This window comes from Lissotriton vulgaris, unplaced genomic scaffold (assembly GCF_964263255.1).
Source record: "Lissotriton vulgaris unplaced genomic scaffold, aLisVul1.2 SCAFFOLD_1890, whole genome shotgun sequence".
NCBI classification, from domain to species: domain Eukaryota; kingdom Metazoa; phylum Chordata; class Amphibia; order Caudata; family Salamandridae; genus Lissotriton; species Lissotriton vulgaris.
In genome coordinates, this window is record NW_028245980.1 from 108,479 (window position 1) to 123,013 (window position 14,535).

A 14,535-nucleotide genomic window follows, 5' to 3' on the forward strand; every position below is an offset into this window, starting at 1 on the left:
ACTACTTTGAAGTCCTTGCGCTTCTGAAGTGTGATAGCTGAGAGATCTTGGAATAGTTCAACAGGGCTGTCTCAGAAGCGGATGGGTTGTGCCCGACGTGCTTCCCGTAGTATCCTCTCCTTCAGGGGAAAGTCCGGGAGGAACGCTAAGATGTCCGGGGGGGGGGCGGGAGCCCGGCGGGGTAGTCCCACTCGGTGCGCTCGGTCAATGCGAATGGGAAAGTCAGCAGGTTCGTTGAGGATCTCTCAGAAGAGGTCTTGGAGATATTCTGTGACGCTGTTCCCCTCCGCTTTCGATGGCACTCCCCTAACCCGTATGTTGTTCCGCCGAGAGCGGTTTTCAAGGTCCTCCGAGTGAGCCTGGAGGCCCACCTGCTGCTCTTGAAGACGGAGAACTTCTTGCTGGAGGTGTACCAGATCTTCACAGCGTGCATGGTTAGATTCTTCCACCGCCACCACTCTTTCCCCAGTCCGTCCAGGTCCTGGCACAGTTCCCTCTGTTCACTCACCAGTTCCTGTTTTAAAGTCTGGAAGTCTTCACGTAGCCCTGTTCCCCGGCCAAGAGCAGCACCATCCACCATCCACGAGTGCCGCCCACCGGGCAGCCCCCCAGCTCTTCCCCGGTGGAACTCGACCGCCTCTCCTCAACCCCCTCGGCTGGCCTGGACCCTTTCCCGGACCACCGTCTCCGGCCCAGCCGCCATCTTGGACCCTCCACGACCAGGCCTCGTGGCCTCGGCCCGACCCCAGCCCCAGCAAAGCCCCGACATCGAGGCACCATGATCCAACCATGGGGTAAAGAGACCACTTGACGAATCAATAGGGGAAGGAGTTTCGATGGTTCCCCCATCCGCCAGGTTTCAATCACCCCCAGCCTCCCTGGGCGCTGGCTCCATCCCCCTGCTGGGTGTCATGACTCGCACATCCCGGACCCTCCGACCTCCAAGTACGAGGGTCCGGACATCAAAGGGCCCCAGACCTATAACTGGGGCAGCTCCAGAGCAGGTCGGCAGTTGTATCCTGGAGTCGAGAGACACCGAGACGAACTCATCTTCGTGAACCATCCTGGGAGTCCTGCTGGCGCTGCCGCGGCCAATCTTCGTGAACCATCTTTGGGGTCCTGCTGGCGCTGCTGCGGCCCATCTTCGTGAACCATCCTTGGAGTCCTGCTGGCGCTGCCGCAGTCCATCTTCGTGAACCATCCTTGGGGTCCTGCTGGCGCTGCCGCGGCCCATCTTCGTGAACCATCCTTGGAGTCCTGCTGGCGCTGCCGCGGCCCATCTTCGTGAACTATCCTTAGGGTCCTGCTGGCGCTGCCGCTGCCCCTACCGAAGAACCCTCCAGCTCGAGGATTGAGAGCCTGCCTGCAAGATATCCCTGTACCAGACCGGTACCGAGACTGTCCCGCTACTCCCTTCCCACAAAGACTAAATTTGAAAGGATCCCTGAATCCTGTTCCTCTATATCGTACGATAACCTGCATAAAATTACTGATAAAAGTGTTAAGAACCTATCTTTGTGTGGCGTCCATCTGTAGGGGGGTGATTGCTCGACTGTCCGATCCTAGGAGAGGGCCATCGCCGGGAGGCCTCTCCCCCTTCCTCGGCCGACCCTGAGAGCTCCCTTCTAACAGTTTCCAGAAACAACTTCGTGATAGGGGCGTCTTCAGCGTCCCTGGTCGGAGCGGCCGTCGAGGCCAATGGTGATGTGGGTGTTTGGGATTTCTCATTTTTGGTGGACGATTTCATGAATAGTTCATTAATCGGTATGCTTCGAGGTGCAAGCAAGCTTTGAATATGTCCGAGCTCCACCGGAGGCTCGATTTGCGCCCCCCCGAGTGTCAGGGAGCAGCGTAGGCGAGGGTAAAGCATTGCCGCCGGGGCCGGCCCCGCAGCACGTGCTTTCGGCGCTACCCGGGTCCGGCCTTCGCCCGCTTGGTCTCCTTAAGCAGTTCCTAGAGGGCCTGGAAGGGGGGGGGGGTCCAGCAATGGACCGGCGACAACTCTCCTCCCGCGGGGGCACGATCACCAGGCCCCCCAAGCACCCCACACTCCTCACCTCAAATGTTGCTGCGCCGCAGATCGTCCACGTTGTCAGGCGGTTTGCAGGCCTCCCTCAAGGGGTCCCTCATGGCCGGGCATGGGCTCCGGCACCCCAGCTCTGGGCGGTCCTCAGATGCCCCCGGCAGCCATGCCGAGGCGGATTCCCTTATCTTAGGCCTCTCTCCTACTCGCGGCTATGTCCCATAGGCCCAGGCCGGGGGCTCGATTAGGCGCCTTGATGTGGGGCGCCGTGCAGTGTAGGGGGTCCTCCCGAAAGAAGGGGCATTGAGGACTCACCCCTGTTGTGCCCAACGCTCTGCTTGTGCTGTCCACCGGCCGGCCTCCACCGCAGTGTGGGCCCAAACCTGGGTCTAGCGTACAGTGCACCCGGGCCGCAGTCTGCCTCGGGCGCGCGAGTGCAGGCTTCCGTGTCTGCGACCCAGCCGCGTTGCTGATGAGAGCGGCAGCCCCGCGCCGGACCTTAACGTGTCTCCGCTCCAGCAGTGTGGGTTGGATCAGTCCGGGGCCTCTGTGTCTCCTCTCCGCCGGCTCCGGAGTGCGTGTAGGCCCAAGCCGGAAACCAAATTTGGGGTCTGTCCGGGCCGCGGTGTACCTCAGCCGCGAGGCGTTGGCTCTCTCCAGGTGGCCCCCCTGTGCCTCGGGGGGGTGGGGGGGCCTCCGATGCCGAGGGTCGGTTCCGGTAGGCAGTAGCAGCCCTGTCGTGCGGGCCAGTCGGCCTCCGGGCTGCGGCAGGTCCGACCAGCGCCAGGCCCGTTCTTCGGCTCCTTCCAGCTCCTGTTGGCGGTGGCGGCGGGCGAGGACGATTTCACCTCTGCTGGTCCGCACACCGGTGCTGTGGGTCCGCGCCGTATCGTGCAGTGTGTGAGGGGGACAAATTGGCTATTTTTAGGGCTATTGTGGGGGGTTACAGGGGATTGGGGCGAGGAGCTCCGTAACTACACCTCTGTCCCGGTCGCCATCTTGGCCACGCCCCCTTATTTTTCCTTTTTTAAATTAATTTTGAACATGATGTAAATGTTTTCATCCATTGGACACTCTATGTCCTCAACTTCTCCAGTTAGATTGCTAGAACCATTTACTGCCTGTATATACTCATCTGTAAAGCCTTTCCCATTCTTCACGGCTGTTTAAACCATATGTAAATTGTGTTCCCTCATCTTCCGTTTTTTATCCAGGTTACCACCTCTTTTAGATATTTTAGTCTTCTCAAGTATGCACCATTTCAGATCCTCAACCTTATGATTATGCGTGTTCCAATGTTCTGTCAATGGTGCAGGTTTTCTATTAGTTCATATGGCAGATCTATGTTCATTAAGACGCACCCTAATTGCTCTGACTGTTCCACCCACATATCCCTTCCCACAGCGACATGTGATTAAATAAATAACATTTTTGGAACTGCAATTATACATATCTTGGAGGCTGTGTTCTGTGCCGTTTAGTGTGATTTGTTGTCCCTTTATCACCGATTTACAGTTGGAACATGAACTACAGTGAAAAGTACCAGTTACTTTACTATTGGTATCTATGCTCCTTTGTTGGGCTAGGTTTAGTTCTCTATATGTTTTTACTAGCCTATTTCTAATTATTCTATTCTTCCGGTAGAAAAACAAAGGTCTTTAAATTTAGGCTGTGTTCTTATCCTGTAGAGAATTCCAATTTCTATTTATTAAATTTTTAATCTTATTACTGATAGAGGAAAAGTTTGTTACAAACGCTATTCTGTTTGATCTTTCTGTCCTCTCTTAACCTCAAATAAAGTGTCCAGATTATAATATTTTGCTCTTTTATAAGCCTGTTTTAAAATTCTTTTCGGATAGCCTCTAGTCTTCAAATTCCTATTTAAGTTTGCAGCATGTTTTTCAAAGTCATTTCTATCTGAACAATTTCTGCGGAGGTGCCGAAACTGGCCAAAAGGAATGTTATCCTTTTGGCACTTCGGACGATTACTATTCTAGTGTAGTGTGGTGTTCCTGTCCGTAGGCTTTACAAATAAGTCCACCATTAAGTGATCACCTTTGTTCTGTATTTTAATATCTAAGAAATCGCAATGATCTTGGCTTATACAGGAAGTGAATTTTAAATTTGGGTCACCACAGTTAAGCCGTGTAATATTCATATAGCTCCTTCTTTTCGCTGTTCCAGATAAAAAATATCTTGTCTATGAAACGTGACCAATGGGTCACAGTTTCATAGGAAGGGGCAGCTTTGTTGTAAATATATTTTTTCTCAAAGGAACCAACATAGAGGCAGGCCAGACTAGGAGCACAGGTAGCCCTCATGCTGGTCCCCTTGATTTTACAGTATAAAACATCATCAACAATGAAAATGTTGTTCTTAAGAATTAATTCAGTCAATTCAATTAAGAAGTGGGCATGCTCTGATAAATCCCCATTTTCATCCTTAAGAATGTCCCTCACTGTATTCACTGTAGCGGTCTGAGGTATATTTGAATAAAGTGTTTCAATGTGTAGGAATACTAGCCATTGATGACACCCATTAAAGCTCAGACCCTCTACTTTCTTAATCATATCCGCTGTGTCCATGAAGAAGGATTTTTGATGGGACACGAACGGTCTTAAAAACTTGTCAACATATTTTTATTAAATTCCCATCCAGTATTACCAGCTATGTATGGATTACCAAAAGTCTATAAGAGCATACAGGACCCCCCATGAGACCTTTTGTCTCTAGTCTTAACTCACTGACAGAACCCTTAAGTATTTATGTTGACAAGTTGTTAAGACCCCTTCCCCTTTAGAGACAATATGATTGAAGGTTTGTCAAAACAGGTTAGGATTGTCACTTTCTTCTGGAAAAATCCAATACAAGTTTATGTTTTAAGGTATTTATGAACTTTAACTCTTTCCAGAACTCAGCGTTGGGTACAAAGGCGTGTACAGAATCAATGTTCCATAAATCAAAATTGTGAATGTTACAGCCTACACATATTTCGCTCCCTTTAGGAGGCTGTCCGGCTTGGGGCTTCCTCAGGGTGTTAAAATATGCAGAGGACCTTATTTTTTCCTGTGTTACACGCTGCAAATAGAGGGATATTAGAAATTGAAAGGACGTCTCGTCATATGCATCTGGTCTGTATCAGTCGGCATCAACAAAACTTCCTAAATACCTTATAACATAAACTTGTATTGGGTTTTTTCCGGACATAATTGAAGATCCTAACCTGTCCTGACAAACCTTCAAACTTAGGTAGTAAGACTGGCTGTGTTGGGCATGAAATTGTGACCAATCAGATAGACAGTTTAGACAAAACAGTGCCAAGCTTGTGCCACCACAAATTCTTTCGCATTTGAGCCATCGTGATTCTTTGCCATCAGTCCTGCTCTTGCTGATGAAAGCTCCAGGACTGTGGAGAATAGCCCAAGACCTTACAAGGCGAGGCAGGAGGTGGGGGGGAAAGAAGCAGGTTGTAGTTTGGGTGATAGTGGCAGGTTGTGGAGGAGGAAGCAGGCTGGCAAAGGGGAGCATTGCATGCACCCTTATGGCTGTTGCTGGGGGTTGAGGACCAAGGTTTGCTGTGCTTAAAGTCAGAACCACAAGCAATTTACCTGGCCAGAATTTCTGGTAGTAAAATCGGGCCCGGTGTTCCAGCACCCTGCAAATTCGGGTACAAGATACTACTGCGGACCCGGAACTTATGATTGAGCGGATCAGAATTAAACACATCAATTCCACTCAACTCAACTTGTAATCACAGGCAAAGAAGCTACCACAATGGCATCTTCCTAGATTTCAACCCACTCTGGAATTTTCTGACTCAACAAAGCCTTTTGGTAGAAGCTGTGGCTGAAAGAAGCCATTAGTAACACTTAATTATATATATTTTGTCAGTGTTCACAAGGAAGAGAACATCATTCCAAAAACATTAACTCTGTCAGAGCCCCATCATCTACAGCTACGCCACCAGCTTGCGCAATAATACCTTATTAGGACAAGGGCAGAATATGAAATAATTTCTCTGAAGTTAGCTGCAACCACATAGGAAGATCCAGGAACAGATTACCACCATTATGGACAACTGGTAAAGGAATAAAAATGAACAGTTGGTGCATTAAGCAAACAAATGTAAAGACAGACAAAAAACTCCAAATCAACGTAAGGAAGATAAACTTAATAGGAACCGAGCAACTTGATCAAGAAAACCATATTATTATTAACCATTTGATAAGTGCAGTATACACTTACTGTGGGTGTCTTTGCACTATTGATAAACACACTGCTAACACCCTAATTACACACATATTACCATCATTCTTGCCTAGCAATACATTACAATCGAATATACTCATATGCACCAAATAAGGACAGCCAGACACCCCCAGAGTTGAATTAGTAATATATGGAAACAAATGACAAAATGTACTGAGTACCTTAAGAAAACTAACTAAACTACTTAAATATACACCTAAGTGGCAATAGTAGTCTCTCTCACCTGGTCATCATCCGTGCCTCATTGAAAGTCCTGAGCAAGATTGCTAAAAACATTTGGCTAATTCTGCAAGACCAAAGACTGATAGATATTTTACAAGAGATTGCACAGCTTGACTTCAGATAGCCTACAAATTTGAAAGACAGGTTTGTGAAAGCAACAATACCTGGGATATACCCATGCCAACCAATACGGCTGTATTTTCCCCATATGTGATGGTACCAATGTCTGTTAAGATCTTACACTGATTTGATCCTCACTATTTTTCTACTCCCTTCTCTTCCCGGTGGTATGTTCCTGCTCTGCTGAGGTGACGCATTGGGTAACGATTGAGAGGCTGAGGGCGCTGAGGTGGCAGCTTTGCTTATCCTATGCTGCCTCGACGGTGAACAAACCTATTAAAGCTTGTCTAGTGCTTCCTGTTTATTACGACCACAAAAATTCAAAACAAATGCACAAAATCAAGTAGCATTAAACCAGCACAGCACAAAGCAATACTGAGTTGAGCTTGAGAAAACACAATTCCTTCACTTTGCTCATCTACTATTAAGCCGAGTCTGATTCTATGTAAACAGTGCCTGGCTTGGGAAATACCTAAAAACCAGACACAGGAGAACATCTTAAGTTAAAAGTCTACAAAAAAAAAAAAATCTGAAACATTCGTTCCCAAACGTTCGGACAGTCAAGAAGAAAAACAGGAGGACACGAAAACTCCTTTCCTTTCATCCCACGTAAACACTGAACTGGTTTTTCAAGGTGCAGAACTCTTCACAGATTGCTTGTCCTGCCAAGCGGCGGTCTTCATTTATTAGGCAAGGGTGGTTTCCGAGGGTAAGTTTTAAGATCGCGCCCTCCCTCGTGCACGTAACTAGTCTAAACAATAGTTGAACACAACACTCGGATAAAGATATATATATATTGCTATGGTTTTTATCAAACGCTGCTTACACTTTTGCTCTCTGTCAAATGTATTTAAAGTGAATTAAAAAAGCTGTATTTTGCTTTCGCTACCGTGATTACCAAACATCCATGCATCTTTCCCCCAGAAAAAAATAATTATATTGTTCTTACCTGTAATGTAAGGATAATCTTCAGTTGTTCTGTAACTGCCTGAGGAAGGTACCCATGTGGTCTTGAGAGCTATCAACGAAAAAAATAAAATAAGTGTTAGCTTAATAGAGGTAACTTCTGCAAGACACATTTGTTTGTTTTTGTCTTTTTTTTTATTAATATGGTACTTTTTATCTTGCTAACATTGAAAATCAATTGTTAATAAACAGGTGAGTTGTGGCTCTTCAGTAGCTCCTTAGCCTACAGATAAAAAAAATTACATTAAAAAAAAAGTAAAACCAGGACGATCAGGAAATCACAAAATCTGCTGAGAGTTGTCAGCTGATCATATTTAATGACCAAAACTTCTCACATCAATAAGACATGTTACACTACATGTTCACCAGTGGCTATTGCTGTAAAGAAGGCATTGGCATGTATGATTATCCGCACTTTTCCTCCTCTTCTACCACTAAAAGCCAAGCTCATTACATTCAGAGCCATGAAAGACGAGGCAACGAGGCTGGCAAAACCAGTGGCGTACATGAATTACTACTGACTATGACAGTAATAACTCCACCTCCAAGATGGGACGGAAAATAGATCACCCCCAGATTTGGTGAGGGTGTTAGGAAGGTATTTTTCCACAGGGTAAAATGTTTTGCCTGTGGAGAAAAACAGACTTCAGTCCTCCTGTTAGTAATCCTGCGCTAGAATTATGTACAGCGAGAATTGAAACCAGAGGTAGCTCTTATGCTGCAATGTAACATTATAGTAAGGAGGGGGGAGTGTAGAGACGACCAGGAGATAGTGGAGCCTTTCAGGCGATTCTACGAAACATTATATACGGCTTAATCCATGGCAGAGGATGAGCCGGCCCGATACCTCCGGGGCGAGGCCACAGCACAATTACTCCCAAACCAAGCAGCTGATATAGAGGCTCCTATCCGGCTGGAGGAGGTTGTCTCGGCGATCTCCCATTTGAAACTTAAGTCATCAGGTCCCGACGGGTTCACATTGGTTTTTTGTAAAAAGTTTTGTACAACGCTGGCCCCACTTCTGACGCACGTTTTTAATTCAATAGGGTTGACCCCAACTTCCTCCTTACCACCTTCTATGCTGGAGGCCTTAATTACAGTGATACCCAAGCCAGGCAAGGACAAGCGTCTCTGTAGCTCTTACCGCCCCATATCCCTCCTTAACATAGACTTAAAGCTCTTCATAGGGATTCTGGCAGCCAGACTCTCTCGCCACCTTCCCGGATAGACCCAGATCAGTCCGGTTTTGTTCCTGGACATCAGTGCTCTGACAATACCAAACGATTTTTTCAACTAGTGGACCACTCAGAACGCTTCCCAGCGGAGCGTATGGTTCTCTCTGGCGACGGCGAAAAGGCGTATGACAGGGTCCACTGGCCATACCTGCACACGACGCTGGTCCATTTTGGTTTGCCGGACTGCTTTATTGACTGGATCTTCCAGAGCTACGCGAATCCCATATCTACCGTGCGGGTAAAGGGTAAGGCTTCAGCGGCCCTCTCTATTTGTAGGGGGACTAGACAGGGGTGCCCGCTGTTACCGCTTCTCCTTGCTCTTTATATGGAGCCCTTGGCTCAAAGAGTTTGTGATGACCCTGCTATCAAGGGAGAGCGCTTCGGGGGGCTCGGAGCATAAACTCTGCCTATACGCAGATGACGTGGTGGCAACTTTGGAGTGCCCTAGGAACTCACTTCCAGCTTTTTTAGATGAGCTAGACCGCTTTGCTCCTGCCTCGGGCTTCCAGATTAATGTGCATAAGTCACAAGCCCTCAATTTATCATTCGAACCAGAGACGCTGGAAGTTCTTCGGCGCAATTTCCTGATTCAGTGGGCCCTACCATTACTGCCGCTAGACACTCTAACTACATGGCGCTTCTGAAGCAGGTCAGGGGCTCCCTCTGGCAGTGGAGACCCCACTCCCACTCTTGGCTGGGCCGGATAGCGGCGGTGAAAATTGTGTTATTGCCTCAGATACTTTATTTCATACCCTCCCGTTGACGCCACCGTCTGGGACTATACGGGTTTTACAGCGGGATACTGAGCGCTTCATTTGACGAGACCAAAGAGCTAGGATGTGCTGTGAACTCACCTACTGTGATCCGGTGGAGGGGGGCCTCGGTGTTCACGACTTATTGGCTTACTGCCCAGATGAGGGCGCTGGTGGAGTAGGCACGCCCTGAATCTGAGAAACACTGGCTGTTCATGGACAGGTCCCTCGCTGGCCAGCCATTGTGGGGAGTTCCCTTCCTATCGCGTATGAGGTACCCTCGCAACATGTACCTCTCGGAAGTCACCCGACCCATCATGTTGGCATGGGATAAGACCGCAACTATTAGGGGACTCACAACATTACCCTCCCCTCTCTTGCCTATCATTCAGAACCCTGACTTTACTCCTGGACTTGACCATGGGGAATTCAGTCATTGGATGACTGGGGATTGTCGCTCCATAGGCCACTTCTTCGATCTTTCGGGGTCGCGCCCCTTTACTGAGTTCCGCACTGAGCATGGAATCCCTGAGGCAGAACGCTACCAATACTTGCAGATAAGGCACTGAGCACTCCAGAGGGATATAAGGGAAGGGGCGGGGAGGCTCCTCACCTCATTCGAGAAATGGCTACTAACACGACACAACGACGCACGACTGACATCCGACCTGTACAAATTCACTTGAGGTGCTTCAGATAATGGGAAAGCCCCCAGGCAACTATGGTGGGAGGGGAAGTTGGGTAGGGAATTTTCACAAAAAGAATGGATGGATATCTATTACCGGGCCCGCCACACCGCACGGAACGTAGCCTCTATTGAGACGGCCGCTAAACTGGCCAGCTATTGGTATTTAACTCTGGTGAAGCTTCAGCGGGGTAATCCTTCATGTAGCCCATTGTGCTGGCGAGCCTGCAGTTCCTTGGGCACTCTTACCCACCTACGTTGGGTGTGCTCTGTCCTGGGGTCCTACTGGCAACAAGTTCTGGATGAGGTGGGATTACATTTCGATTCCCAGATTCCCTGCTTACGTACTTCTTGGCCTCCCTAATGCTATTACCTTCCCTCTTAAATCCAGGAGGGGCAAGCAGATGGCGCTGCCCTTGGGGCGGCAGTCCAGAATGTCCTGACGCACTGGGGTACTAAGACCATCCATACACGACTAGGCTGGCACCACAGATTGTGGACTGTTCTAGGGATGGAGAAGATTTCCCTTTCCTTGACCAACCCAGGGACTTCCTTTCATTACTTGTGGGCGCCCTTCCTGACATATGAATTCACTGAGCTCACCTGCCCCAAATATCTTAAACTCCTGAGATTTGCAGATCCTCCTTTAGCATCTGCTCCTGCTGCGCCCGCTATCTAGCATACTCTGGGGGTTTCCTTCTGGAGCGCAGTTTCTTTCTCCGTTTTCTTGGGTGGTTATTTTTAATTTTGAGGAGGGGGAGGGGGTTCCTTTTCCTTTATTGTTTCACGCCTATTACATGCCATAGCAAATACCGGGTTGTAACCTGATGCATGTTGAGCACACTGGGTCGGTTGTTCTTGTTTTTTGCAAAATCAATAAAAGAAATTTAAACCAAAAAAAATGTAGCTTTAAATCAAATACATCAAGGAGGCACAGAACCAAAGAAGACAGCCATAATGAACCATAAGACCCAAAGACCAATAAAAACACCTACACTGAAACCCATCAGCACTTCAAGTACCTCTAATGATATCCAAATCTAAAAAGGAAAAAATCTTCAAATCCATCAAGAATAGTCCAAAATTATTATTTCTTTGCCATCTTTTCTTTCACCATGCTGACCAAGATCACTACATTCTAACACGAGCATTGGCAATGCCGATAGGTCTCTCCTTTGTGACATATGGGCTTTGTCAATGTTTTTTAGCCTCCCTGCAGAGCATCCGCAAAGCTGCGCAATGTGGCTAAAGTTAAAAAAATTTAAATAAAAAAGCTATAGCCTTTTATGCAACTATCCGTATCATTTTGTAGGCGTATTCCAAAGTGAATACAGGATGACACAAACAAATAGAAGTGGAAAACTGACATGAAACAAAAACACGTAAATAAATACAAGTAAATAAATGGATCGGAGTTCATATATTTAGATTTTTTGAAATAACAACCCTCTCGTTCTCCACATATGGAGTTACTGGCAGCATTGGTATGAACTGAAAACTCTCCCTATGCTCTCTCTTCTCGTCCGTTATATTTTTTATCCTAAATTAAAATTCCCCATAAACATTTCGCTTTACCTTCTGTTGTTTTCCCCCGAAATTACAAAAACTGTGTAACTCGCACCCCCGTGCAGCTCTGCAGGGGAGAAGGAGAAAGTGCTTACATATCAAAGACTGCTGGAGATTGGAAGCTTCACGTTAAGAGCACGGGGCCTCTAGCATAAGCAATGTACAACTGGTTAAATTCAATGTGGTTGACTAGCAGATTTAATGCATTGGTTCTTACACATCTCTTATCTCAGATTAGTGTAGATGTGTAAATATGTAAAAAGGCCAATAACTGTAGCATATACATTTTACATAATCGTTTCCTGATGATGCAATAAGTAACAAACTGATTCTTCCCAACTTTTCAAATGTGAGTAATTGGGCTGTATTAAAGTTAAATCAGTTTGCCCTGTTTATTATCTGCAAAGTGTTCTGTAGGCAAGAGCATAAGACTGGAGAAGGAATATGCGTGTCATTGGGTCCCTGAAATCAGTTGACAGCCTTTCTCTACCTTTCACAGTAGAATGCAAAATAGGTCAGGATACCATCATATATGTTATCATTAAGTGAATATTCTTCATTGTGTAGTGTCCATATAATTATTTTGTCAAGAACTACTGACTATTCTGAAATACCTGGAGTCTAGTGATCTACTGTCATGCAATTAAATACCAATTCTCTAAAGAGTTTAATCATCTATTTTTGGCTCATTCTGTCACGAATTAGAACCAAAAAAAATGTGTTAAACGTGAAGTCAAAGTAGATAGTATACAACAGTGATAACTTTCGTACACAAAGTTGTTCTATGTGTTTCTGTTGTAAACGTAATGCAGTTGTAATGCTCTGCAATGATGCAATTATCGCTCTGAGGCATCACCGCTCTCTTTAAAACTCAGTTCTAAAAGATTGATTAACGTGTTTTTGATGGCAGTTGAGGAATAGTAAGAATGAATTTATATTTTACAACAGGCACAAATATAAAAATGGGGGGGGGGGACAAGTAGTCTGGTTTTATCACTTACTTCAAGGTCAAAATGACACCGGACACTTCAGAAAAGACGGGACTTAACATGTTGTCCACGCACTCTATTAACGCCTGCTGTTCTCAGAGGTCATTTGTTTTAGATTAGCAGGTCTTAGTTGGGTGGTAGCATTTTCAAGTAGCCTCCATATTCATTCTTTAAATTCACGTCTGATAGTAGAAGCATTGGAGTTTCTACATCGTTCACTGATTGAATGCTTTATTTTTGTGGTTAGATAAATGTCCTGACAGAACAGTGACTAGTTTTCACGAGATCGATGTGAAAATGGGACCTTCAGCACTTGGTAAAAATATTTTTATTGGAAAAAAGGAGTAATTCTGTCCAATGAATCCGAAAATAGATTCCGTTATGCAGCGTCAACATGTCTGGAAAGATTTGCTAGCTTTGTTCCCAAAATATATTTGCAGCAGACACAACTTATCAGAATTTGGACGTCATCTGTCCTTGAAAATAATGACTCAGGTTTTTAGACCACTCCATTTCGCAACAATCTCTTAACGAAGGAGCACCTGTTCCTCTTTTTATACTCTATAGAACTGCATTAAGATAGAAAGACCTTACTAGATACAAGCATTATTTTCATTTAAAAAGATTAAATCGTGTAATCTAAATGAACCTCGTTCTATAAGATATACCCAAGGAGTGGCATTATTAATACTAAACTCCCCACTAGCTGGTTCAGCTGTGCAGCATGCGTGTTTGAGTTAGTATCTGGATTTTATGGCTAGCTATGTGTAGTATGGGGGATTTTCCTTGTTAGACGATGCTGGCAGTGTGACTCTCTTCCATCGGAGAGGCAGAGAGAGCATGGATTCTCCTCTCACGCCCACCTCCCAAGTACTGAGCCAGCAACCCTGTAAAGACGGGCACGCAGGCGCACTGAGCGGGGACGCCGGTTTGCAGCCTCACCACCCGCTATTCCATTACTCAGCACGATTCTGGGCGTCTCATTCAGTGTTCCAAGCGCAAGCGTCGCAGCCCACTTACCTGCGAGGGCTTCTCTCCGGCACAGTGAAAATCTCGGAACCGGTCTTCTGACTGCACGCTCGGGTACCACGCGCCACCTCCGGCTCCTCTGTTCTGAGCGTTAAAGGTGCAGGTGGCACGATTACATCACTAGCAGCAGCCGGGACAAACGCAAAGACTTCAGCAGCGCGCGCGCACCAGCGGGAGACAGAAAGGACGCTCGCGCGCTCCCGCATTTGCACTCTTCGGCGTGCGCCTGCGCCCTGGAGAACGGACGAGACGAGAAAAGGCGGGGGTAGGGGAAAGGGTGGAAAGACCCAGCCCAGATGCCTTTCCACAGTGCTGAAAGATGTAGTTCCGTTCCAGTGACAGCTGCTCGCATGACCTGCTGCGGGGCACAACGCTTAAAACAAAGCCTGTCTAGTTCAGCCATCCTTCAATCATGGATCCACCTCTTAGTTTGTTAAATCGGTTTTTGGGTTGATGCTTAATGTTTTCATCCCTTACTTTCTTACTCAATTATCGATATCAGATTTCATTTGAGGGTGTAATACAGGGTCATGACGGACTACCCTGCACCCCCCGTGGTGCCAGGTCAGGATGACCGTCTGTTTAAAAAAGATTCAATGCTTTTTTAATGAATTTTTCAACGTGCAATCATATTTACAAAACACTAACACTATGAACACATCAAGTTTATAGAAAAAAA

At 46.6% G+C, this 14,535-nt stretch overlaps 1 protein-coding gene across 1 annotated transcript in view; it reads right to left on the reverse strand.

Moving 5' to 3' along the window:
• The window catches only part of RAB9B (RAB9B, member RAS oncogene family), a 29,636-nt gene extending 15,659 nt beyond the window's left edge, over positions 1 to 13,977 (reverse strand). The window contains exons 1-2 of the mRNA XM_086949217.1: positions 13,848 to 13,977; positions 7,584 to 7,652 (exon numbers count right to left, since the gene is read on the reverse strand). The gene's annotated coding sequence lies outside the window, so the exon portion shown is untranslated. The remainder of the gene's footprint in view (positions 1 to 7,583; positions 7,653 to 13,847) is intronic.
• Between the last annotated feature and the right edge of the window lie 558 nt (positions 13,978 to 14,535).